Genomic DNA, 27,813 nt, shown 5'->3' on the forward strand with positions numbered 1-27,813 from the left:
CGATACACCCCTGCCCCCCGCCAGGTTCCCACCGTCTCCCTGGCCACCCAGGGATGCCCTTGTCATCCTTTGCCCTCTGCTGGCAGGGGTCAAGACCCGGCCTAGGCCCAGGACCCTGAGGGGCCTCTGGGGAATCTCCCTTCTGCCTGGCAGCCCCTGGGGCCTCCCTGAAGTGGCTCTGGCCCCTAAGAGAGACGAAGAAGGAGCAGCAGGCCCTGCTGACACGCGGCAGGATTGCCATGGCAACCGTGCAGGGCGGGCCAGCTGGCAGGAGTGGAGTCTGGCAGAGCAGCGGGTCTGGCCTCCCACCAGGGCGAGGTCCGGCTGCGCGGAGCGGGGGACCAACATGACAGGGCTGTGGCCTCCCAGAGGAGGGCGTGGGAACCCCCCGCACCGTCACAGGCCAGGACTGATGTCGAGGGAAGCCCACTTCCTCTCTGGTCACACACAGGGTGCGGGTTCTTGCTGGAACTCCCTGATGCCTTCTGAGGCAATGGGCACCCCCGCCTCCTCACCCCTCTAACTCAGCAGGGAAGGGCCACGAGGCTCTGCGGTCCAGGAGGTGGCACTCCACTGGCTGTGGTCCTCATTTCTGCAGCATGTCGTAGGGACCCAGTGCAATGGGCTGAATGGAAGGATGAACAGGCAGGCATGTTCACAACCGCTCAGGCTGAGGGGCAGAGGGGAGGCTGCTGAGGGTGGAGAGGGACAAAAGACCCACTGAGATCAACCCCGCCCGTCGGGCCCCTCTGTCCCCCGCCCTGTGGACAAGGGCAGCGGCACTCACCCCTGCTGGGCTCTTCCTGCTCTCACCTGCACCCTGGAAGAACTCAGAGCCCTGCTCCCGGGACAGGAGGCCAGGACGATGCCAGTCCCCAGGGAACTCCAGGCCCCTTTCCCTCCCTCCATCACAGGACAGGGGAGCCAGGCTCTTCCCGGATGTGCGATGGGCCTGCAGGAAAACAGCCTCACTCGGGCCAGGTCTGGGTGGCACTGGGTGCCAAGTGAGTGGCCTCTGTGCCCAGCTCTGACTATTCTGCCCCTTCCCCTGCTCCCACCAGGCCTCCCTCAAGTGCTGAACATGCACTCCCAACACCTGTCGAGATCTCCACTTCAGCCAGGGCTCTTCTGCCCATTCTAGGGGTAAAGGAACCCAGGCCCCCAAAGCAGGCCAAGCTCGCTGGGCAAAGCAGGGCTCTGAGTCCAGGCCCTGTGTGCCCCACCATTTCCCATGCCAGCTTCCTGGGACCTCCGAGCCAGGGCCCGGGAGATCACCCCTCATGCAGATGCGTAAACTGAGGCTGGGAGGAAGGATGATCAACATCCCAGACGTTCAGAGACTCAACATTACTTTCCTCTTCTTTTCAGCGAAGGCAATCTGTAAAATGCTTACCTAGACATGGTTCCATTTTCCATGTCTTTTAAGACTTCTACAAACCAATTTACAAATATATATAAGAACGATCCTTGCCCGGCCCATGTGCTTGAGGTTTGGTGAAACAGAACAGACTGGGCTCCTGGGGAAACGTGGCATAAGATGCAAAGAGCGGTTCCAACACGTCCCACCTGTCTCTCAGACGAGGACTGCCAGTGCAGCCCACCCTGCGTCTCTCCCGCCTCCCCAAGCCTCCCCAGGAGGCATCAGCGGAATGTTCTAGATCTGTGCTGCCCAAGGTGGTAGCCGCCAGGCAGCCATGTATGTTTTTTGAGCACTTGGAAGTCGGTCAGTGAGACTAGGATTGGGATTTCTGTGTGTCGCTGAGTGGCTGCCCATCCCATGCAGGACATGCCCCCCTCTGTTTAGGGCTAGTGCAGCGGAGGCTAGGCTGTAGGCAGGGGAGGGGACGGATCCCAAGGCTGATGGCGTGGCAGGACCAGAGCCACCCCGGGCACTGGAACAGACCGCGGGTGGCTGGCTGAGTGGCGGGCGGGAGCGGGGAGGGGTGACAGGACCTGGGACCCCGGCCGCAAGTGCGGCATCTGCAGGTGCTGAGAGGCAGGTGGAGCAGAGGAGGGCGTGCAGAGGGAAACACAGCAGTGACTCTAAGCAGCGCCCTCGCTGCGCGGGCCTGGGCCTGTCTGTAACTGAACCAGTAACGGTGCCAAAGCCAAGGACGCCGTGAGGTTCAGCGAGCTCCGTGTGGGAAGCCCTCGGGCACACCAGCGTGCAGGCGACGGCCGCTCTTGCATGTCTGGCTGTGCTTCTTCTCTCGACCTAAGGCCTCTGCTTGGTGCCATCTGAATCTCCCTGCTGAGGGCAGAGCCCGTGGCTCCTGGCATCCCTTGGCCCCTTCAGGCTTTTCCCAGAGTGAACCCTTTCAGTCCACGACACTACACATCAGGTATTATCGCTTTCCCCATTTTACAGATGGGAAAGCCAAGGCACAGAGAGGTTAGGGAACCTTCCCAAGGTCACACAGCTCCATGCAGTCAAGTCAGGATTCAAAAGTAGACACTGAGATCACCCCATTGTACAGATGGGGAAACTGAGGCTGGGAGGGGTGTCTTCATGGCCCTGGGTCACAGAACCAGGAAGAGACTGAGCTGGGCTGGCTGGAAGCTGGGACTTCCACCTCTTCAGACCAGGCTCTGACACCTGGGCTCTCAGGCCTCCCGGGCGGGCTCCAGGCAGGGTATTTGGGGAGAAGCCTCTTGAAGGGCTGAGGAAGGCTGGGGGGCCGGGGGAGGTGGCGACAGCAGGCTGGGCTTCTGCCACTCGCTCCCATTGCCGCCTCTCACACCCGCCACCGCGGGGGAGCCGGAAGCTGCCGGCACCAACTGTTGCCGCCTCCGCCCCTCTCCCTGGCCATCTGCTCTCACAGGATCGCAGTGGGCGCCAGGTCCTCGCCGAGACCATCCTCTGCCATCTCGGGGGGCTGTGCCCAAGCCTCCCCTTCTCCGGGGGGGCTGTGAGGGGCACGGTGGGCTGGGTGCACCCTCACCTCCCCGCAGCCCGCTGTCACGGGCACAGCACACACCATCGTGTGGCTTGGAGCCCTGAACGCACTCCCACCCGTGAGCGGGACCCCTGCCTGCGTCCCTCCGCTGGGGGTTCTCTGGCCACAGGACCCCTCCCCGCAAAAGTTTGCTGCTGCCCCAGGAACACCGTCATCCCTGTCTCCTGGGGTGACCCGACTCAGAGCAAGCAAGGGGGAGGAGCCCCTGTGGGTGGAGACCGCGACAGCTTCCCAGTGGGTGGCGGAGGCCCCTAGAGCTGAGAGCTCAGAGCCATCTGTCTCAAGCTGTGACCCCTTTGCCAGAGCTCCTGGGGGCTCAGCGGACCCCTCCCCTCAGTACAGCCACACCAAGGGGCCACCGAACAAGAGCAGAGCATGTACTGGATGCCTGCTGTGCAAAGGGCACCAAGGGAGAGGTCAAAGGATAACCCGGAAGGTTCACCACGTGTCCCAGCCTAGGCAGCCCAGAGGACAAGGCCTTCAGGGCACATGGGCCAAAAGGGACACAGGAGGAACCCAGGGAAGCCTCCACAGGCAGAAAAGTTCGACCCTGAGGGCCAGGGAGGGCTTAGTGGGCACACAGGACCTTCCCCTTTGCTCTCCTCACCTCTGACACCACCCTGTGAAAGGACTCCATATTGGTTCTGCCACTTCCTGGCTGTGTAACAGCAGGCCAGTGACTTGGCCTCTCTGAGTACCAAGGGGAAGTTGCAAGGGCCGTCTCCCTGAGAGGGACCCCACCCTATTTCCAGGTCCGGGTAGGCTGTGGGTCCACTGGATGTTGCAGAGGACAGCGACATCTAGTGGACTGAAGGCACACTGCCCATCACCCCAGGAGGTCCCCCATGGTACCCCAAGTTTCCAGGGCACGGAGGCTCACCCTCCAGGGAGGGCCAGGGCGCAAGCAGGTGCCACGGATTACTGGCACCAGTGCCTGCTCAGCTCCACCTCCCCAGAACTCCTGCACCCCCTCCCGCGGGCAGCCGCGCTCCCACGTGGCATATGCCCGCCATATGCTGTCCCTGTCACAGCATCCTCACGGGTCTGCGAGCAGCCTGCTGGCGGGGGCGGGGTGCCTCCAAGCTGGAACTCGCCCCAACTGCTATGTGGAGCAAGCTGCACAGGGAGCTGCTCTGCGGAGGGCCAGCTCTGCTGTGGGCAAGGGAGGCCTATGATCCCATATCACAGGCCACTCAACTGAGGCTCAGAGAGGCTGAATGCTTTGCTCGAGGCCACCCCGCTTGCAAGGGCAGACCTGTCCTGGGCCCCACAGCCTCTGGCTGTGCATCTGCAACTTGAGGGGGGCTGGATCGGACACAGCCCTGTGGGATTCTCTGGTTGCCAGAGGCTTAGCTTGCTCAAGCTCTGCTCCTGTGAGTCCCCCATGTCCTCCTCCCCATGGGGACATCAGGGTCCCCTCGGAGACCTTGGCCTTGCTGAACTCCTGTTCTTACAGCCCAGAAGCAGAGTCTCCAGGGCGCTCTGCGCTAGAAGCTTGAACCTGACCCGTGCTTCTCAAACTGGGTTCCCGGAGCTCTGCTGTCCTGTAGGTGGGCTTGGGGTCTGCCTGAGGAGCTGGGGGAAATCGAGAGGTTGGGGAGCAGTCCCCTTAAACCACGGTGTCAAGAGGGGATTTCCATCGAAAGCACAGGGGAGCACAGTCTGAAGAGAGAGGCAGAAAGTTCCAGAGCCTGGCACAGTTCAGGAGGCATTGCTGGGCATATGAGGACAGGCCCAGCATCCACAGGCACCAAGCCCCCTGCAGGAGCCCAGCCGAGGCAGCTCCACGGGGCAGTGTCCGCAGCACTCAGAGCGCCTCCTGAGGGCCAGGCAGGGTCCTGAGCCCCACATACAGGGGTGGCCTTGGGGGCTCAAGGATCAGAATCCCAGGGCTCCCAGGTCCAGCCTCTGTCATCTAGGTGAGGGACCCCATCTGGGTGCCTCAGTCTCTTCATCTCTGAGATGGAGCCAGGAACAGTTCCTACCTATGACGATGGATTAGACAAGTTCATGGACCGAACAGCACAGAAATGTGTCCTCCCACAGCTCTAGAGGTCAGCAGTCCGGGGTCAAGGGGTGGGGCCCTCCTGCCTCCTTCTGCTTCTGAGATGGCCAGCGATCCTCAGCTCGGCCTGTGGCAGCGTACCTTCCATCTTGGCCCTGGTCCTCATGTGGCTGTCCCCCGTGTCTCTGTCCCCACATGCCACTGTGTCCAGACTCCCCTCTTCTCATAAGGACACCAGTCATTGGACTTAGGGCCCTAATCCAATGTGATGCCACTTTAACAAACCCTACCTGTGAGGACCCTCCTTCCTAATAAGGTCACATTCTGAGGCTCTGGGTGGACAGGCATTTGGGGGGACACTGTCCAATCAATGACCTCTGCCTCCCAGTTAAGAAAAATGACTGGCACACACATGGGTTTACTGATCCTCACTGAATACCCAGAGGGTGACTCAGGCCCACTCTTAGGCACCAGGAAACCAAGGCTGAGAATGGTGAACCGTCTGCCTGGACTCAGCCCCACAGTGTGGGGCTCGGATCTGATCTGTCTTTGCACCTCCACAGCCTGGGCACTTTCTGGCCCGATGCCCCCGAGCCACCTGTCTGGCAGCACAGCTATCATCCCCATGGGCACTGCTCACTGTCCTGGAGGAGGGCCCATCTGCGCAGGCTTGCTGCTCACCTGGCTACCACACCAGCTTCTCTAATCTTCTGGGTCCCTGCTGTAAATGGGGAGATGACCCCAACCTCAGAGTGGGAGGGCGGGGCCCCACGGGGTGGAGGGGAGGGTGTGTGTGTGGGGGGGGGTGTGTCCGGGAGGGCGTGGCCTCGCGGGAGGGCGCAGTTCACGGGAGTCAGCATGGCTGTTATTTCCATTCACTTTGATGCACACAGTAGCATCATCTGGGTACAGAACAAATGCTGGATAAACGCTGGCTCTGATGGAGGAAGGAAAGGGCAGGAAGCTCAACCTGACTGCTAGGTTCCCATCTGGCAAATTACCATGGAGCCCTCTCTGCGCCAGGCAGGTGACTGTGCCAATCACAGAGCAGGCGGTACCCCTGCCAGGGAGATGCAAATGGGGAGCCCTGAGCATCTCAGAGTCTGAGTACCTGGTGGGGCCTGGTCACCCAGAGGACCAGTGGGGTGAGAGAAAGCCCCTAATGCAGACACACAGCCGTGAATGAGCTGCCTCTGGGGGCAGACGGGCAGGGCTGAGGAGAAAGCCGGATGCCAGGCCGCTGGGCAGCTGCTGCATTATGGGGGCCTCTGCACACAGAATTACTGAGGAAAGAAGAAAAGCCTTCTGGGGTTAGAAAGAGCCTTGTCTGCAACCTGGGAAGCTGGGGGTCTGGCCACAGTAGGCAAGGTCAGATAGCCCAGGAATGCCCAGTAGGCATCTCATGAGCAGGCAGACAAGCCGCAGGCCTACTCCAGGGCTACCCTTGACTCTGGCCTTGTCTGGCTTCCAAGTGACACTGAGCAGGGCTCAATGACCTTGGGCCCTGTCACCTCTGCTAAGCCCAGTGAAACAGGGAGTTCAGAAGTGTCTGCTCTACTGACCGCTGACACGTCCTGAGCAAGGCACCGAAGGGAAGTTGCTGCCCCCTGGGCAGAGGGGTGACCAGGCTGGCAGAAGCTCCAGGTCTCATGGTTCAGTCTCCCGTCCTGAATTAGCTGAACACCTACTTTGTGCCTGCTGGGCTCAGGACTAGCACACAGTGGCAGACAAGACCTAAGTCATTCCTGTGAGGAACAGGTGATGCTGCCCTCAGGACGTCTGTGAGAGGACCAGACCGAGTAACACCGGGGTAGGACCCTGAAGAGCTGGGGGAGGTGGTACTGTGCAAGGGGGCCCGAGCCTGCAGTCACCCAGCAACTCCACTCCCGGGAGTGTGAACCCAAGACCAACACGTCCACACACAACCTGTCCACAGGCATTCACAGCAGCATCACTCACAGCAGCCCAGACACCTATCAGTGGTGAAAGGATGGACAAAATGTGGCATGTCCGTCCCGTGGAATGTTACTCAGCCACACAAAGGAGTGATGCACTGACACGCTACCACGTGGGTGAACCTTGAGGACATTCATCCAAGTGAAAGAAGTTAGACTCACAAGGACACCTACCAAATGATTTCATCTACATGAAATCTCCAGAAGAGGTAAATCCACAGAGACTGAAAGTAAAATAAATTTGTGGTTGCTAAGGCAAGGGCAGGGAAGAACGGACAGTGAATGCTAAGCGTTAAGGGATTTTTTTGAGGTGTGAGGCAGGTCAGGTGGTCTAGTATTCCCATCTCTTGAGGAATTTGCCACGGTTTATTGTGATCCACACAGTCAAAGGCTTTGGCATAGTCAATAAAGCAAAAAATAGATGTTTCTCTGGAACTCTCTTGCTTTTTCGATGATCCAGCAGATGTTGGCAATTTGATCTCTGGTTCCTCTGCCTTTTCTAAAACCAGTTTGAACATCTGGAAGTTCACGGTTCACATATTGCTGAAGCCTGGCTTCGAGAATTTTGAGCACTATTTTACTAGTGTGTGAGATGAGTGCAACTGTGCGGTAGTTTGAGCATTCTTTGGCATTGCCTTTCTTTGGGACTGGAATGAAAACTGACCTTTTCCAGTCCTGTGGCCACTCGTGAATTTTCCCAAATTTGCTGGCATATTGACTGCAGCGCTTTCACAGCATCATCTTCCAGGATTTGAAATAGCTCAACTAGAATTTCATCACTTCCACTGGCTTTGTTCATAGTGATGCTTTCTAAGGCCCACTTGACTTCGCATTCCAGGATGTCTGGCTTTAGGTGAGTGATCACACCATCGTGATTATCTTGGTTGTGAAGATCTTTTTTGTACAGTTCTTCTGTGTATTCTTGCCACCTCTTCTTAATATCTTCTGCTTCTGTTAGGTCCATACCATTTCTGTCCTTTATCAAGCCCATCTTTGCATGAAATGTTCCCTTGGTATCTCTAATTTTCTTGGAGAGATCTCTAGTCTTTCCCATTCTGTTGTTTTCCTCTATTTCTTTGCATTGATTGCTGAGAAAGGCTTAGTATCTCTCCCTGCTATTCTTTGGAACTCTGCATTCAAATGGGAATATCTTTCCTTTTCTCCTTTGCTTTTCGCGTCTCTTCTTTTCACAGCTATTTGTAAGGCTTTCTCAGACAGCTATTTTGCTTTTTTGCATTTCTTTTCCATGGGGATGGTCTTGATCCCCGTCTCCTGTACAATATGAACCTCAGTCCATAGTTCATCAGGCACTCTCTCCATCAGATTTAGTCCCTTAAATCTATTTCTCATTTCTATTTCCATATAATCATAAGGGATTTGATTTAGGTCATACCTGAATGGTCTAGTGGTTTTCCCTACTTTCTTCAATTTAAGTCTGAATTTGGCAATAAGGAGAATTCCGAAAGAGATGGGAATACCAGACCACCTGACCTGCCTCTTAAGAAACCTATAGGCAGATCAGGAAGCAACAGTCAGAACTGAACATGGAACAACAGACTGGTTCCAAATAGGAAAAGGAGTACATCAAGGCTGTATATTGTCACCCTGCTTATTTAACTTCTATGCAGAGTACATCACGAGAAACGCTGGGCTGGAAGAAGCACAAGCTGGAATCAAGATTGCCGGGAGAAATATCAGTAACCTCAGATATGCAGATGACACCACCCTTATGGCAGAAAGTAAAGAGGAACTGAAAAGCCTCTTGATCAAAGTGAAACAGGAGAGTGAAAAAAGTTGGCTTAAAGCTCAACATTCAGAAAACGAAGATCATGGCATCTGGTCCCATCACTTCATGAGAAATAGATGGAGAAACAGTAGAGACAGTGTCAGACTCTATTTTGGGGGACTCCAAAATCACTGCAGATGGTGACTGCAGCCATGAAATTAAAAGACGCTTACTCCTCGGAAGGAAAGTTATGACCAACCTAGATAGCATATTCAAAAGCAGAGACATTACTTTGCCAACAAAGGTCCGTCTAGTCAAGGCTATGGTTTTTCCAGTGGTCATGTATGGATGTGAGAGTTGGACTGTGAAGAAAGCTGAGCGCTGAAGAGTTGATGCTTTTGAACTGTGGTATTGGAGAAGACTCTTGAGAGTCCCTTGGACTGCAAGGAGATCCAACCAGTCCATCCTAAAGGAGATCAGTCCTGGGTGTTCGTTGGAAGGACTGATGCTGAGGCTGAAACTCCAATACTTTGGCCACCTCATGCGAAGAGTTGACTCATTGGAAAAGACCCTGATGCTGGGAGGGATTGGGGGCAGGAGGAGAAGGGGATGACAGAGGATGAGATTGCTGGATGGCATCACCGACTCGATGCACATGAGTCTGGGTGAACTCCAGGAGTTGGTGATGGACAGGGAGGCCTGGCGTGCTGCAATTCATGGGGTCGCAGAGTCAGACACGACTGAGTGACTGAACTGAACTGAACTGATGCGATATTCCAGAATTCGATGCTGGTGATGGCTGCACACATCTATGACTACTCTAAAATTCATTAAACTCTACATTTAAATGGGTGAACCATTACAAAACTCTTACTTTAAAAACCAGTGTTAATACTTATCAAATGTCACTTTTCATAAGGTGGGGTGTTCTCAAAATTATAAAAATTAAAAGGAATGAGCCCCATATTATTCTGTGGTCAGAGATATAACAGGCACTTGCAAGGGCTTCTGTGACAAAGGGTTTTTCGGGCACGGCCGTGGTGGTTCAGGGAGGGGAGGCTTCGTCAGGGTTCCCGGGAGGCGGCCGCCCTGTCTCTGAAAGCCCAGCTCACCCTGGAGGGAGCTCAGTCTGTAAACTGTCAGTGGATGCTCGAGGGCCTAGCCTTGAGGGCACACGCCTGGAGCTGGCAGGGATTTTTGCCAGAGACCAAGTGGTGTATGCGTGACCACCGGCCACCCTGAACAGGGACCTGCGGCAAGGGGTCCAAGCACCTTCAGAAAGCAAGGCCACCGTCTTCTCTCTCTGCCGTGGGGAGGGAGAGAGGATCTCTCCAGGGACAGCCAAGGGCCCGGCCTGGCGCAGGGTAGTGGACGGAACTAGAGAGGGCTGGCAAGGAGCTGCCCAAGGTCACGGCCAACATGATAAGCACAGAGCACACAGTATAGGACTCACGGGTGCTGTTCTTCAGGCAACCCGCAACAGCCAGAGAAACGGACCCAGCATCCTGCCTGCTGCAAAGACATGAGAACGAGGTGCTGGGCGGCCCTGTCACACCGCTCTCGGCCCCAGGACATCGCGGCCGCTGCGATGACAGCGGAGACGCTAGCTGAACTCCGGGGGTATCTGGGCGCTGGGCCCCTGCCTCCCGCCTCATTGCAGGGTGAGCCTGGCACTCACTTCTTGAGCTCCACTCAGAGCCAGGCCCTCAGGCTCCCAGAAGAACATGCCTCCCGACAATGACCATCCATTTCTACCCACAGAACTAGAGCTCCTACAGTTTAACTCAAGTCTTAATGCTAATCAGCAGAGTTAAGCAGGGCGCGCCGGTGAGCAACAGCTGAGCCCATGAGGCCCGCCCCCTCTGTCACTGGCGTCCATGCCCACTGCCAGCCCGGGGCGCCTTCGCCTTTAGCTGAGCAGCTCTAAACTGGGGGAACTACCACAAACCCCTCCTCGGGTTTGATGATTTGCTGGAAAGGCTCATACAACTCAGGGAAACACAACTTATAAGAAGGGGTTTACTATAGAGGCCACAGCCCTGGAACAGCCCCGTGGAAGGCCTGCAGCATCCTGCTGGGCAGACAGCTGGGGAGCGGGAGCCCCAGCCAGCCCCCTGGCCCCAAGGCCTGGCCTGGATACCCGCCTGTCCCGTGTGGTGGCACAGAGCCCAGAGCTCTGCTCCGAGGAGCTGTCATTTCCGCTGAGTAACTTCCAATGTGTGAGGCCCCCACACCCCAGGCCAGCGGCGACCTTAGCCGGAGACGCTCTCCCCGGCTCCAGAACTGAGGGTCCTGGCTCACCTCCCGGCTGTGCCATGCGCTTGCCAAGCTGACACTGTCCTCCCAGGGGTTGCTAGCGCCATGAGGCGCTCCTCGGAACTGCCCCTTCCTGGGCCCCACTCCTGCTGGGAAGCCAGGGGAGGGGTCTGCCACCAGCGTCCCCAACTGTGCCCTGGGACCAACAGAAAGAGTCAGGCGGGGGGTGGGCTCTGGCCCAGTCTTGTTCCTCCTGACTGGGTATAGTGGGCTACTGGGTACAATAAAATCTGAACAAACACCACTGCTGCTTAAAAAACCTTTCGTGCCTGGGTAAGGCAGGATTTCTCTCAGCTGTGCCTCAAAAGCAAATCGAGCAAAAGATGGACCTGACTTGGTAAGGTGAACAGTCCAGGGCAGAAGGACTTCAGGCACAGCTGGATCCAGAGTTTCACACACATCGCCTGGAAGCTGCCACCTGTCTGTCTCTGCCCCGCCTGTCTGTCCCTCCCCCTCCACCTCCCCACCCCCAGCCCTCTCCCACCTTGGCCTCACTTTAAGGGGACTCCTTCCTGGAGAACCAACTGGAGGAGGTGCTGAGTGCTCAGCATCCACCCATGCTGCTCCAATCAGACCACCCCCGCAACTGAGCCCGCACGTCCCAGGACCCTCAGCCCAGGCCCTGGCATCCTCACCCAAGGGGAGCAGGTCCCACCGACCAAAGACCTTCTAAGTAGGTGCGGACGGGGGAGATAGTACCAGCCAGAACCACCTCTCCCAGCTTGGCTCCAGCCAAGATAAGGCTCCCAAAGGACTAATGCTGGTGTGTAAATATTAGATACTTCTGTCTCCGTCGAGACCAATTACACAGATCATGGCGGCTCCCGCAGGACTCTGCCTTCCACTTACTGTATCATCATTAACAGCCTATTAGGTAACAGCTGCTCAGAGAGCACGCAGGCAGGGGGAGAGGGGCCCGCGGGGAAGAGGAGGGAGAGGAAAAGAGAGGTGAAGGAGAGGAGAGACAGAAAAGGGGGAAGAGACAAACGGAGAGAAAGAGACAAAGGTGGCGAGGATGACAGAGACAGTCACAGAGAGTCAAGAAGCGGGGAGAGACGGGTAGACAGACAGAGTCAGGCACAAAGATACACAGGAGAGAGCCAAGGGAGAGGGGGCTGTGAGCTCTGCGAGGGGGCGTGATGCTCCTGAGGCCCCAGGCCCACCTGCCAATCAGGGTCCTCTGCAACCCCAACAGCCAGAGGCCTACCAGCCCCACAGGTAGACAGGCATGGCTGCAAGGCCCCAAGAGAGCCCTTCTAAGGCCAGGGCTGCCCGCAGCAGGCCCTAACCACATGCCACTGGCTGATTTATCCCCCAGGGATTCCTACGGCCAAAAGATGAGAGTCACCACCACGGCACGGACCCCAGACCCTTCTACAGAAAGGCCCTCGAGTTCAAGTGCATGTCCAGCCTGGCTGCACACCACACTCTGGGGTTCTGACACTGTTTGGAAAAGAAAGGCAGGAATCAGCCATCTCCTGCGCCATTACAGACCAGCCCCTCCTTGCCTCCCCTCTTCAGGCCCCTGGGACAGGGACAGTCCACGCACCAACCTGCAGCGGTGTGAAGGGACACACAGAGGCTGAGTGACCGGCCTGCCCAAAGCCACCAGGGAGCCCCTGGTGCTCAAGGCCAGGGACCCCAGGTCAGAGCTGAGCTCCTCAGTCCTGGTGCACCTCCTCTGGGAGCGGCAAATTCTCTGCTGGAGGCTTAGGGACAAAACACAGCTCCCTGGGCCAAGGGCTTGAGCCGGGCTCCCAGAGGAGGAGGGACACAGGACCTCTGTGTCCAGCTGAGACCAGCACCCCTCCGAGGATGAGGCCTCTTCAGACCCTGAGCAGTCTCCAAGGCCACTCCCCGCCCCACCCACGGGGCCCCATCGCTTCTGAGCCCTGAGATCCTCTGCCCCGAGCCTGGGCCTCTCGGCAAGGCTGCAAGCTTACCATCTGTCTGTCCTCCACCAAACTACAAATATTTATTGAGCACTCCCCACCCACGAGCACGGGTCCAGGCACCAGGGACGGCGTGACAAGGGGATGTAGACCCTGCCCATGTGATGCCAAGGGTCCCTGTGCTCAGAGATGAACACCAAAGGACAGTGGCCAAGGAAGGCTGCGATGACAGCATGAAGGGGCAGCAGCCCTGAGGGGACACGAAAGCTGCGGGAGAACAGACTTACACATCTGAGAAGGGGGAGGAGGCTGTGGTGCAGGGGATGTGGGGGTAGCCACAAGATGAAGTCAGACGGGAAGTGGGGCTCAGATCTGGAGGCACCTCTCAGGCCCTAAGGCAAGGGCTGGAACCTCCTTCTAAGAGCACCGGGATGCTGCCTCAGGGCACGCAGTCTGGCCCTTCTACTAGGCTACTGGGGCCAAGGGCAGGGGATGCACCACTGTGGGCCCGCATCCCCCCTTCAGCACTCAGAAGAGATGACAGACGTCCCCCACCCAGGCCTGCTCTCTACAGAGCCCCCCTTTCATCACTTCCAGGCACAGTACCCTTGGCTGTCCCCCCACAGCCCCCTCTCCAGGCTGCCGGAGGTCTGGGGCCTTTAAGGGTGGGGGTGGGGTGGGCCTGGCGTCCTGGAGCCCCCGCTGGGATTTCGGGTTCCCAGCCCTGCAAAGCATTTTATTTCTCTTCCTTCAGGGCTGGGAATAATTAGGCGACCGGGAACATAAATCATGGCCTGGCCCTGTACATCTGCTAATCACATCTCCTGAGGATGGGCCAGGCAGGAGCAGACAGGGGCCCTGCAGCTGGGGCCTCGGGCAGGGGGGTCCAGCACCCCACATCCACCATGCAAGGGTGTGGAGCGCCGGTGGAGAGGGTGTTCCAGGTTCCCTCAAACACAACCACACACACAACAGATACACAAAGGCACACATGCCACATATACACACACCCTGACCCACTACTGACAGCACATCCAGAGACAAAATTCACACACACACATTCCCATATACAGACGTGACCCCCACCCCCACCCCCTCCCCCTACACAGGCTCCGCACTCAGGATCCCTGATGAGGAACTCCTGGAGAGGGATACTGCACTTTGGGGTTCTGGCGCCACCTAGGGTCCATCACTGGAAGTGCCAGCCTGCACAAGGCTGACACCAAGGCAGGGCCCCGGGGCCACCTTCTCCCTCCAGCCAGAGGAGGAAACTTCTTTCTATTAAAGGCCCCTAATCTAGACCAATTCTGGTATATATGCATATAAAAAACCCCAATTAACTGGCAATGGGTGTGTGGGGTAAGGACTATTTTAAGAATTAGATACATAACAAATTTAAGGTAACTTGCTTAAAACACTAAGGAATATAACTTTATCTCAACAATCCAACCAAAAGGGGCCCAAAAGGAGTTTTTAACACAGTCAGCAAGCTCCTTCTCCAAAAACAACAATAACATTAGCATCCAGCCAGGGCCACAGCTGCCTACCACAGTTTTGATGAAAAGACCCTGATGCTGGGAAACAAAGATTGAAGGCAGGAGGAGAAGGGGATGACAGAGGATGAGATGGTTGGATGGGCATCACCAACTCGATGGACATGAGTCTGAGCAAACTCCAGGAGTTAGTGATGGACAGGGCAGCCTGGAATGCTGCAGTCCATGGGGTCACAAACAGTCGGACACAACTGACTGAACTGATTCTTTTAAAACAAATTTACTTAAGGGAAAAGGGGTCTTATTTAAATAAAATAATGATACGAGTACTGGTGTAAGTGTCACGTGAGGTGAACATGTCCAGCTGGAGACTTCCTCATGAAGGGGTCGCCTTTGGCATCCATCCTTCAGGAAGAAACGGCAGCCAGGGAAGGTTCATCGACCATCCAGGTCACTCAGCACTGTGGTAGAGCTGGACATCTGGACCAGAGCAGTGTTCCGGACACAAAGTGGTCCCTTGGTCTTCATCTCATCCCCTCCTGCTTCCAGGCAGTGTGATGAGTCTGGAAGGTGCATCCACCAGGATGACCATCCCCAGGTGCACGTCTCAGGGTCAGCGGCCCAATGTGGCGGGGGGAGGGTCCTCTTGAGTCAGTGTGCCTGCGATTCAGTTTCCCCTTTAATCCACACTTCAGCCTTTCACACGGTTCCAGGTGTGCAGCACTATTCTTACTAGCTAACACACGGAAACAACCTCAATGTCCATCAACAGATGGGGGATAAGGAACATGTGGTATATACACGCAATGGAGTATTACTCGACCATGATAAACAATGAAATCATGCAACTAAAGATGATCATTCTCAGTACAGGAAGTCAGAAAAACAAATTCCACATGATATGACCTACATGTTGAAGAAGGAATTCATGGGGCCTGGACTCCCTCTTAGGCCTGCTCATGCTGATCATACTCAGCCACCTTTCCAATGGACTCTGAACTCTGTGTCTGCTGCTGCTGCTAAGTCGCTTCAGTCATGTCCGACTCTGTGCGACCCCATAGATGGAAGCCCACCAGGCTCTGCCATCCCTGGGATTCTCCAGGCAAGAACACTGGAGTGGGTTGCCATTCCCCTCTCCAATGCATGAAAGTGAAAAGTGAAAGTGAAGTCGCTCAGTCGTGTCCAACTCTTAGCGACCCCATGGACTGCAGCCTACCAGGCTCCTCCAGCCATGGGATTTTCCAGGCAAGAGTACTGGAGTGGGGTGCCATTGCCTTCTCCAGCTCTGTGTTTAGTGCCTATGAAAACAACAACAGAAGGATAAGACCCCCTCCAGACAGGGGAACCTTGAAGATCGTATCTAGGTTACTCATTGCCTAAGAGAAAACATACACTAATCACCCCTTCCTTCAGACAGGCCATAAATTTTTCTGTATTTATTGGAGTGTAACCTCAGGTTTATTGATTATTGGCTAACTGTTTGACTATTTGAGCACATGAGCACAAAGCACGTGAATCATGGGGTTATTGGGATTGTATTTTCTTTGGTTTATGTAAGTCTCAAGGAATTTGGAGTGGTGGGTTCAGACACGTACACATGGGGTATAAAAGATTTTCACAAATGCTGGTCGGGGTCCTTGGCTAAGAGGAGACTCTGCCTTGGGCCGCCGGTGTAATAAACAGCACTCCACTATCTGCACTGTCCTTCTGAGTGAGTTTGTTTCGCAGACTGCGTGGCTACAACAATGTGGACTCTAAAATACGACCCGAACGGACCCATCGATGAAACAGAAACAGATTCACAGACAGAGCAAATTTGTGGTTGCTGAGGGGGAGTGATGGAGAGGGAGCTGGGAGTTAGCAGATGCAAACTATCACACATAGAAGGAGTAACGACAAAGCCCCGTTGTACAGCACAGGGAACTCTATTCAGTACCCTGTGATAGATAAACCATCACGGAAAAGAATACAGATGGATAACTGAGTCACTCTGCTGGACAGCAGAAATTAACACAACATTGTACATCAACTATACTCAAGAAAAAAAAAGATTTTAAGGCACCTAAACAACTTAAAAAAACAATCACAGACCCTGGTGACACCCCCCTCACCCCCGTGTTCAGGCGATGGAGTGATGGACTGACCCAGCAGGGGCCCTTCCAGCTACGCCCCTTCCCCCTCTCCCAGCCCCAATGCGCTGGAGAGATGCAGCCAGAGTTCAAGGGCAAGACATGTGGCCCTGAAGGAGCCCAGAGCCGCTGAGAGGCTTCAGGAGAGGGGAGGCTCAGTGGGAATTCTCAGCTAGCAGTGCGTGCATCCACGCCCCGCCTCATGGCTCTCCCTGCCCCCTCCAAACCCCTACCCAAATTCCCAGGGGAATGGCAGGGGGCACTGACGCCCACCCTGCTCACACCTCGCTCAATATTCATCTGTCCTCATGTAGGCAGATCAGACACCTCGCCCCCTTCTCCACGCGAGTAACGGTGGTCTGTCACAAGCCCACTCTGGTCCCGGCACTCTCCGACGGCCCTACTTCTGTAGGTCTTGCCAGCCATCACACAGTAAGTTTTCATTAGGGGTCCGATGAACTGACTAAAAGAAAGTAACAAATGGGAAGAAGGGGTGGAGCCAGCATGGGGGAGAGCAGCAGGCGCCAGCAGGCTGCAGTGACTGCTCCAAACAGGCCCGGGTCGGGGGCCACCTTGAGAAGCCGGTAGAGCCCTGCCCCACCCCCCCCCGCGCCGAGCCCTCCCCCCACCGGGTCTCCGCCCAAACCCTGCCGGTGGAGGGGCGAAGGGGGGCAGGCAGAGGGGCCAAGACAAGCAGAGGGCCTTCCAGAGCCCCCTTCCAGGACGCGCGCCCGGGATTCCACCGACAGAACTGGGAGCCAAGGCTGACGAAATCCCGGCATCTGAGGATGCTGCCTGCCCGCCTGGGGTCCAGCTTCCCACAACATCCCCTCCAGGGCTGTGAGGCATGGCGGGGCTGTGCAGGGCAGAGGGACAGAACAGCACCTCCCCTGGATGACTGCCTCCGTGGGAGGCGATAGTTCTGGAAGAAAAACAAACACGCTCTGGGGGAGGGAGGAAGCAGGCAGCAGATGTTGGCGGGAGAGCCACGGTGTCTGGGGGAGGTCAGGGCAGACTGGCGGGTGACTGGGCTGGGGGTGGCCCCCCAGGTGCCCTCTGGCGCCAGGCCAGGGTCGGGCCCCTAGGCTCTTCCGGCTGGGCCTCTCAGGGAACTCAGGCAGAGAAAGTGTCCCTGGCAGGATGCCACCCCCGGGGGTCCCTACGCGCGTGGCCAATGCTCCCCTATCGTGGGTCTGACAGCACAGCTGGCTGGGTGGCCCAGCCAGAAGCCCAGGCCTGAGCACTGCACTGTCCACTGCTACCCACCACCCTGTCTTCAGCCAAGCCCTTGGCTTTGCTCCCCAAGTACCCCTTCTTCATTCACTCGAGCAGTGACTAGGGGGTCCTAGGATGTATCTTGCCCACTCAAAACGATGGGGGTCAGTGCAGCAGACAAGCTCATCCTGCCCCAAGGAGCTTCACTCACCCACCTTCAATGGCTCCCCATGACTTCCAGGATAAGGCAAACCCCGAAGGGTGGAGCCCATTGTCAACTTCAAATCTGGACTCCCCTCTCAGGATTCCAGTCACTGGGACAGGGCCCCAGAGTAGGCAGCTACTCAAGCTCACCGCTTTTCCAAGCCTCTGTCCATGCTAGGCCCTCAGCCTATGGCCCCTGTCCACCAGTCTTTCCAGAAGTCCCCCTCACCCCATCCATGAGTGTCTAGTTCTACGCTGGAGACCCCTGGTGTGAAGGTGAGGTGACAAACACACTCAGAGTACACAGGACGCACAGGAGGCCTTGCAGGAGGAGAAGGGTGTGGGGCCTGGTGAAGCGCTGGCAGGGGCAGCTGGGCAGAGGTCCTGGGGTACCTGGTAGGCGCCAGAAAGTCAGTGTGAAGCAGAGTGTGCCCCTAATTTCTGGGATGCTCCACCCAAAGTGGAGAGGGGACTGCTGCTGCAGGGTCCAGCTCACTCTCCTGCTCATGAACCTTCAAGGGCTCCCACTGCCTGGCCACAGAGTTCAAGAGATGCAGCCGAGAGTGGGCATTTCTAGCCTTCACACTGGCTGCAAGCTGCCCACCCACCTTTTCTCTGGCTTCAGACACACGTGCCTGCTGCTCTCTTTCGTACATCTGACTGTGCGTGTTTCATGGAAGCCCTCAGCTCCATCCCGCCCCCCACTGTTCTCAGGCTGTCACCCACAGTGTCACACTCCTGAACGAGGTACCACCACCAGCCCATTCTACAGCCAAGGCTGAGGCACAGAGAGGTGAAGTCACACACCCAGATCACACAGCTTGAAAATGATGAGGCTGGGCGAGGAACCAGAGAGGCATTACAGGGCTCTGTCTGCCCGCAGCCATAGCCTTGGGCTGCCTGCTTCGCCTTTCAGTGGTTACTATACCTCCAGCCGGGTCCCAGGCCCTGGAGCTTCCACCCAGCCAGCCAGAGGTGAACACCCGGCCAGGACGGTCACACAGCAGGTTGATAATGAACCTATCACACCTGTATGGTGTCAGGTTAACACCGAAATCAGCAACCACCCTACGACCAGGCACCACACGGAAGCCACGGGGCCCCGCACGAGGCCTCGGACTCCTCCAGACCTCAGTTTCCCCTCTCGGCAAGTGGGGGCCGAGCAGCTGGTCCTTAGGTCTCGCACTCCTCCCAGGAAGAAAGCCACATCACATCCGCTGCCCTTTCCGTCGCGGGCCCAGTGGCGGGCCTACCCTGGGAGCCACACCGGCAGCGGAGGAGGGAGGAGCCAGGAAATCCGGGCGGGGCGGCGCCCACCCCCAGCCCGGGGCCCGGCGCCGGAGGGGGCGCCGGCTGCCCCAGAAACGCGCTCCAGATGCGAGAGGCGCTGCCAGCATTCCTGGAAGGTAACGCCAGGCTGGGGCAGTGGGGCGGGGCGGGGGCGGGGGCGGGGACGAGGGGGGGGCGCAGTCCGCGGGATACAGCCGCAGCCCGCTGCCAGATGTGCTTCACGAACAGCTGCCCCCGGCTAATAAGGTCAGCTCCTGGCTCCGGCGAGCCGCGCACCCACCGGCCACCTCCGCCAGCCTGGCACCCGCGCCGTCCTGCTTCCCGAGGTGGGCAGGCGGTGCACACCCCCGCCCCCAGCCCTGGGGCCATGGGGGGAGGAGCCAGGCCCAACACCACCCCTGAGGCGGTGAGGGGGAGCTCAAGCCCCCGCCCCTAAGGTGACGGGAGGCGTCAGAACACCTCCACACCCGTGAGCAGTCGGTGGGGGGAGAGCTAAGAACCCACCCCTCCGGGGGCCAGAACCCCCTTGGGGTCAGGGAGGCATAAATAACCAGCACACCCCCCCAAGCCAACACTTCCCTGCTGCTGGAAGAGGGGTGCGGTTCCGGGCTCGTCCTGATTTTCTGTTTTATTGGCTGTTTCCCTTCTACGACTGAAAGGGGAGACCTAGTGCTAAGTTTGGGGCCACAGCCTGAGGGGGAAGTGTTCACATTCCACGTGCCCCTAGGGTGGGGACCCCCACTGCAGGCTGGGCAGGCTGCCTGGGAAGGGCAGCTGCAGGGACCCGGGGCTCCGAGGACTCCCTGCCCCCCCTACCCGGCAGCCTGCCCCCTCTACTTCACCCCAGGAACACTCTGTCCTTCATACAGAGAAGTGAGGTCACCTCCCTGCGAGTCACAGGGCGGGTAGGGGAGCTAGTGTCGGGATCAGGGCCCAGATTCCGCTCCTCCCTTCCACCCAGGTCCCCCACAGGGCTGAGGGCAGCCCCCCTTCCCAACCCTCCCTACCAGATAAAGGCGCCGGCAGCCGCCTTTGTTTCTCTGGTGTAAACCGAGCCAGATGCGGTCTAATCCCCCAGCTGGGCTGGATTTGCTGGCGGCTGTGGCTCCAGCGCCTCCCAACCCCTCCAGCCCCGCCCGCCCGCCCCGCTGTGCCCGCGGCCCGGCGTTCCCAGGGTTGCTGGGGGAGGGGAGGGGGTTAATGACTTGGCAGCCTCAACCTCCCCCACCTCCCCCACCTCCCCCACCTGAAGGCCAAGGGCAGAAATAAGATCCCAAGGGTCTGGGGATCAAGCCCTCCTGGGCCGACTCACCTCGGGTGAGTCCTGTGATTTCTCTGAGCCTCAGTTTTCTTGTCTGTAAACTGGGGGTAAGGAGGTCGCAAGCCACAGGTGGTAGGAAGCTCAGTAAGCTCAGATGCTATTACTAGGATTTAGAAAGATATTCACTTCCCTGAAAACCTGAAAACCCACTATGCACCACACGGCCCTGTCTAACCACACACCCCAGCTCCAGGGCATGGAACAGCAGCGACAGCCACTTCGATGCCCACGGGAATGACTCATTCACTCCTCCCAAGAACCTGAGAACCGAAGGAGGCTCGGGCTAGTATACCCAGACTGCGCAGATGAAGAAGCTGAGGCCCAGAAAGATCCCCAAATGAGTGAGAGGCAGGATTATTATTAAAAAATGAGGAAGTGGCCTAGAGAGGTAAAGTGACTTGCCTAGGGTCACAGAGCAAACGAAAGGGAGGCAGAATGGATGCACAAGGGACAAATACAGAAGGGGGAGGGCACCTTCCCTTGTAGCACTAGGTGGGTTCTTCAAAGTGTGGTCTGCAGCCCTCCAGAATCAGAACCCTATGACACTAATTAAAAATGCAGATTCCTGGGTCCCGGTCTGATCCTGCTGAACAATAGTCCCTGGGGGGTGGGTGCCCTAGGGGTGGGGGTTAGAGCAGCATTCCGTGTTGCTGACCGGGTGGTCCACACTGTGCATGGGGGCAAGGGCAGAAAGGCCCTGGGGCAGGCCAAGCTGAAAGCAAGCGGTCCTGGGCCACCGGCTGGGAACACAGCCTCACCTGGGCTAGTTCAGCCAGGAGGCAGGCGGGGAGCCGAGCTCAGAACCTGCCAGGAGCGTCTGACAGCCGCAGCGCCTCCTTCCAAAGGCCATTAATCATCCAGAGAAACTCCTTGTCAGCCTGTGTGTTCCCCCTGCCTCCACCCATGCACACTGCACACACACACCACATGCACAGACACACACACAAGAACACACACTATGCACCCAGGCTCTGTGTGTACACATGTCACATACCCCCTACATAGCACACACACAAGCACACACTATGCACACAGGCTGTGTGTAGACACGTCACACACCCACACCCCCCACATACCACACACACAAGCACACACACTACGCACACAGGCTGTGTGTGTACACATGTCACACACCCACACCCCCCACATACCACACACACAAGCACACACACTACGCACACAGGCTGTGTGTGTACACACGTCACATACCCACGTCTCCCAGATGCACCACATAACACACTACACCCTCACCCCACACGCATGCACGCAGGAATACAAACATGCAAACATACAGACGTGTGCACACAGGCTGTCAGAGCAGTTCCCCCTGATGAGAGGAGACAAGCAGGGCCCCTGGAGCTGTTCTAAATGCCCCCAAAGGTGGAGCAGCCCCCACTGGAGGGCCCCAGCAGAGCTCCAGCTCCCCGATCCCTTGGTTGGGGTGGCAATTCTGTCAACCCGGTGCCTCCCCAGTGCTTTTCATCCCCATCTGAAGCTCTGGCTGGTGGGCAGTGATTAATAAAAAATGAGGAAATGAATTAATGATTGGATGATAAATGTGGCTTGGCAGACGCCTCATCTTTGCAAGCAGCTTTGCAAGGGAGGGAGGTAACTCCTCGGATTCTTGGGGCGAGAAGGCTGGTACACTATTTCCCCATGCATTGCACTAATGAGGACAAGGCCAGGCATCAGCCCTCAAGAGACCCCTGGGACCAGAGCACAAGTCCCCTGCCTCTGCCTGCCCACCACCCGCTCTGACCACATGCGCGGAAGCCCAGCCGTGGGAGTCCTGCTCAAGTGCGTCACACACTGGAACCCAGAGTCACTCATACATACATCCACATCAGAAAGGACACAGACACAGGGCTGATATCCTGAAGAGGCAACCAGGGTGTATAGAAGCTTTCAACTGGAGTAGTTATAGAGGCCTCCTGGAGGAGTTGACACTAGCGTGTTTGATGAAAAGCAGCAGATATTCTGGGCAGAAGGGCAGGTACCTGAGAACAGGGCACTGCTGTTTCTGCGGGGCCTAAGAAGGAAAGCCCAGGACATGGGGAGAGGGCCACCTTCTCCCTGCCTTGAGCCTCACACAGGAACACAGCCAGACCTTGTGAGGGCCTGAGCGGCAGCAGACCCAGCTGAGAACCCATGTACTCTGCTCCCAAGCCCACACCCTAAGCAGCACCGGGGAGCAACCCTGTCTCTCTTTGCTCTGGACACTGAGAGCCCATCCACCGCCTGAGACCCCATCTGCCTGCCCCTCTGAGGGTGTCTGACAGGGTGGTCTGAGCTGCCTGCCCGAGGGGAACAGGCTGGTATGAAAATGGGCAGAACATTCACGTTCAGGTGAGAGCTGGCCGTTCAGTGTGTCCCCAAGGAAGCAACTCATGGCTTCCTGCGATTTGCATGTTCTGAGTTGAGAAGGCAGCTCCCAAGGAAGAAGCTGTAAAAACACCTGCCTCCCTGTGGCCTTGTAGCAACAAACACACCTCAAAAGAGATGTAGGAACAGTCCACACCTTGGTTCTGGTTCACCTGCCAAAAAGGTCACCACTGTTCATCTCCCCATTGGGAAGAAGCAAGTCTGGCTGGGACCAGGCCCCATGAGGTTGGCGCTCCCTAAACCAAGGCACAGGGGCCGCCAAGCACTGGCAGCGGCAGCTGTCAGAGAAGAGCCACAGACAGACACCTACCAGCTGCAGAGTCAAGGGGTCTGCAGGCCAGGACCGTGAGGACTCCCATGTGCTTTTGCAAGCTGTTCTAAATCTTTCAAGTTTTCTAAGGCATCATTTTGTGCTGTGGGAAGAGCAAGTGTTATTAAAGACACTCATAGGGGGAAGGAGCAGAAATGACCTTGCTACAAAAATGAAACTGAAGGTTTAGACGGGCTTTGGGGGCTAAGCAGTTAGCTGCCTGAGTGGAAGACCCAATGGAGCCTTCATTATCACTCGCACAGGCAGCTCTGCCCAGGGCGCTTCTAGAGAAGGAGGGGGAGCTACAGCCAGCCAGCCGTCTCCCATTCCAACCACGCATCCAGCTATTGGTCCATCTATCTGTCCATCTAAGCACCTATCTGTTTAACCATCAGCACATTCATGCCTCCATTCATCGGTTCATCTATCTATCCTTCACCTTTCCATCACTCACTCATCTGGAGTAAGCAACTTTTTCACTCTATCTAACCAGCATCTGTCCCTCCCTGACCCAGTGGCTCTGTCTACCAACAGACTCCTTTCTCCTCTACAAGGGTGGGCCAGTCAGAATCTTCCTTGGGACATTTCCCAGGAATTCCTCTCCTTGCCTTCTTTGGAGTCAACTAGATGTTAGCCTAGAACTGACCTTAGCCATCTCTGACCCGTGAGGAGAACATGCCCCAGGATGCATTCCACACAGGGGAAAGCAAAGCTGAGGATGGAGACAGGTGCAAGGACCGATAGTCTGGATCCAAGGGTGCCTGGGGTCAGCTTCACCCTTCACTGGTTACAGGAGTCCACAAACACCCTTTTGGAATTGGGTCTGTGGCATTTGCAAACAGAAAGGAGTGTGGGTAACACAAGCTCTTCCAGTACAGTACAGGGTGATTTAGAACCTTCTAGATGTTCATTCCTGAGTATACAAGGATGCCCAAAAGACAAACACGCCCTGTTGCAGCCTGCCAGAGGCTGACCCCCAGCTGGAGGTGCAGTTCTAAAACAAACGTGGAGGAAGCACTCCGCCCAGATGCTCGATGCCAGCACGGGGTCCACAGACCCAGGCCAGGCTCCTGCCACTGAGCCTCATTCCTCATCTGTAAAATGGAGGTGGCAGCCCCTGCTTGAAGATGAGGCCAACTGGGCTGCTCCCCACCAGCCATTCCTATCTGCTTTTTCTGATGGCAGAACCTGCCGCGCATGAAGTCTGGAAAGGTCAGATATTTGTATTCCCAGCACCTTTCAATTACAGACGGGCATGTGACCCAACTTGGACAGATGGACCCAAATTTGCTAAGATCTTCTGGAAAACACCCTTGCCCCAAAGAGAAAATGGCAAAGGAGACCCCATGCCTTCCCATGCTGCTTTTGGATGCTATCCTCCTATAAGAATGTGATGCTTGGAGCTGTGGCAACCAGCTTGTGACCAAGAGGAAAGGGCTAAGAATATTATACTTGGATTTACTTTGATTTAAGGGAAAGGTTATCTCTTGTACACCTGGGGCTATGGGCTGCAGTTGGCACTGTCATTATTGGTTGTAGGAGGTGGTCTCATGAAGAAGTTAAAAGCATGGATTCTGGAATCAGCTCTATCTACTACTTGCTGGCTGTGTGACCTTTGGTAATTTACTTAACTCCTCTGTGCCATCACCTTCTCCATAAAATGCGAACAGTATTTTGCGAGTGTTAAAAAACTTAGTATACATGAAAACATTTTGCACAGTGCTTGGCACATAGAAAGTGCCCCCAGAAGACATCAGCTCTAATTAGCCATCACTGTCAGAGAATGTGGGGGTGCAGGAGGGCCAGGCCCAGGGGGAAGCCAGGTGGGCACAAAGCCCCCCCCCATAGAAGTGGAACGGGAGCCGCAAGCCTGCTCCCAGCCTTGGCACTGCGGAGGCTGTGCTGACTTGCTCTGTGTTCGCCCTGCCAAGGCCAGAGCAGCTGGCTCCAGCCTGCCGATGCCTGCAGGGAGAGACAACCCTCCACGCAGCTGCCCGCCTCCCTCCACCCCTGCCAACCCAGAGCCAGCCTGGCAGCCCCGAGGTGGGCACCCTGTCGGCGTGGGGCAGACCTCAGCCCAGGTCCAGAGAGACCCCCACCCCCACTCTGCAAGCTGCACTCCTGACTCCAGCCAAGCAGCCTCCCCTTTAAGGAGGAGGTGGTGTCCCTCCAGCCCTCCCGCCAGGGCCGACCACGGAAGCAGCTCCATTTGGCCGCCATACTGCAGTGACTCAAAACAGTTGTTTGGCTTGTTGGACGCCCAGGCCCTGCATAGCTCGGAACAGACTGCGGGGCTGGGGGCCGTGTAACTTGGGTGTGTCCTCTCCCCAGGGAGGGCGGGAGGCCCCAGGCCCCTTTGCAGCCTGGTGCACTGAGACACATCTCTGCATCTTCTTTTCATCAGACACGACAGAGCTGCCCTCCAGCCGGACTGCATCCATCCATGACACACGTGGTTCTCACCGGCCTGGGAAGCTGCCAGAATCAATGTGAGCAAGGTTCCTACTCAGCTGGCTCAGTGGTGAAGAATCCACCTGCAATGCAGGAGACGTAGGTTCGATCCCTGGGTCAAGAAGATCCCCTGGAGGAAGAAATGGCAACCCGCCCCAGTATTCTTGCCCAGAGAATCCCAAGGACAGAGGAGCCTGGTGGGTTGCAGTCCATGGGGTTGCAGAGTTGGACACAACTGAGCAGGCACAAGGTTCCTACGCAGTCAGGGGAGGGGCTGCTCACACCGGACATCTGGCATCTCCATGACAACCCCAGACACAGGCACCGTGGTTAGGCTTGTTCTGTACGTGAGGACACAGAGGCTCAGAGGCAGGAGTACCTCGCCTGGGTCACAGCGCTGGTTTGCAGCAGGGGAGGACTTGGTCCCAGGCTCAGGTGACCTTAAAGCCTGGGCATTAACTGCACTGACTCAGCACCCCCAGAAGCTTCCGGCCCGAGAGCTTCACCCTCCCCATCCTAGCCATCCTGCATGTTGCTGCCCAAGAATGATGCTCACAAGCCTCCCCTGCTCAGCCACCTTCAGAGGCTCCCCAGCAACCACAGAAAAAAAACACAAACCCTCTGTACAGGCCTCTCCATCTCCGATTTCCGACATCACGCCTGCAATTCATTCACTCCTCACAAGCTGAGTGCTGGGGTCCGTAGAGACTGGATTACACATCTGCCCCAGCAGGCCAGCTGCACCCACCGCAGGGCCTCTGTGAGCTGCCCCTCTGTCTGGAAGCTGTTCTCCTCCCAAGCCCCGTGGCGTGCGTGCCCCCCATCCTGGGAGAGGCCAGCTGTCTGTCCCAGGCAGTGCTCCCCACCCCCACCCCACCCAGTGTCTTCTCTACTACACACTTCTCACTGCTGGCAGGGCATCCTGTGGCATCGATGTATGTTCAGTGTTTGAGGCCTCCATTCAGATGGTGGGGCAGGACCTGGCCGGACTTGTTTCCTGCTGCACCCCCTGTGCCCGCACACGGCCAGCATGCAGGACACGCTGAGTGAATCAGTGAATGAGTTCCCTTCTCCCAGGGCTCCTCACAGAGCCAGCATGTATCTGGAGTCCTGACTGGCCTGAAATAAGCCCCCTGCTATGTTCTCTGCCTACTCTTATCCTCTGCAACTCCCAGAGTTTCCTTCAAGTTGGCCCAACAACCCCCGACTCTGGCCCCAACCTGCAAGTTCTCCTCCAGGACAGGATGCCGTCCAGAGGCTCCTCAGTCATGAAGACATCCCCAAACTTGCCTGTGTGGTTCCTGCCACCTCAATCACCCTTTCCAGCCACCTCCTGTACATCCCGCAAGAGCCCTTCAAGTATTCCCTCCCTTGCAAGGTAGAGCTGATCACATCCCCTTCTGACCCTTCTGCCCTGTGGACACACACCCACTGTGAGGGCCTCATGCATTTGCCTTCACTGATCCTGAGGCTGCATGCATACAGCAGGTGCTCACTACACCACTGGAGCATAACCCACCATCTCTTCTCACCCTTCACAACGTACAGGCCTCCCTGACTGGACAGGAGCGCTCTGATGGCAGGGGCTCTTTTGTTCATTGCTACATCCTCAGTACAAAATCCGATGCCTGTTAAATGGATGGATGGACCAACGCACTGACGGATGGACAGGTGGAGGCACAGAAGGACGAAAGGAAGGGGATGGATGGATGGACTGGTGGGTGGACGCCCCGAAGGAAAACAAGATACATGGACGGGTGGATGCCATGAGGAGCCAGGCAAGACAGAGCTATGAAGGGACGGGGGAGGACAGGCAGGTGCATGGATGGACAGACGGGTGATGGACACACGTGCGGACACTGCAAAGGAAATCAGTGGATGGATGGGTGGATGGAAGGACGGACGGAAGGCAGGCAGGCCAGACGCATATACACATGGGATGGATGAGAGGACAGAGAAGACACATACACGGAGGATGGCTGGGCAGGCAGACAAGCGGATGAGGAGGACAACTGCTAGTCGGGTCCCTGATTTCTTATGGGTAACCTCAGTGTTCTGACCAGATGAAGAGCCCCCCAAAGGAGCCTTCCCCCCTCACCAACAGGTGCTACCTGCTCTGAGTGAACAGAGGTGGGGGGTGTCTCCTCAGTTCTCCAGCTACACACAT

General features: G+C 56.8%; 1 protein-coding gene and 1 long non-coding RNA gene across 3 annotated transcripts in view; one reads left to right on the forward strand and one right to left on the reverse strand.

Moving 5' to 3' along the window:
* LOC120873169 overlaps positions 1-27,813 on the reverse strand; it is a 147,629-nt gene that overhangs the window by 76,974 nt on the left and 42,842 nt on the right. The gene's annotated exons all lie outside the window — the stretch shown is intronic.
* LOC120873181 lies at positions 19,219-26,272 on the forward strand. Of its 2 annotated transcripts, none has more exons than XR_005723400.1 (2): positions 19,219-19,298; positions 25,600-26,272. It is a non-coding gene; the product is annotated as an uncharacterized LOC120873181 (long non-coding RNA). The 2 variants fall into 2 exon arrangements; XR_005723401.1 differs by having other exon boundaries at positions 19,225-19,298; positions 25,527-26,272.

This window comes from Oryx dammah, unplaced genomic scaffold, assembly GCF_014754425.2.
Source record: "Oryx dammah isolate SB20612 unplaced genomic scaffold, SCBI_Odam_1.1 HiC_scaffold_13, whole genome shotgun sequence".
Lineage (NCBI taxonomy): Eukaryota > Metazoa > Chordata > Mammalia > Artiodactyla > Bovidae > Oryx > Oryx dammah.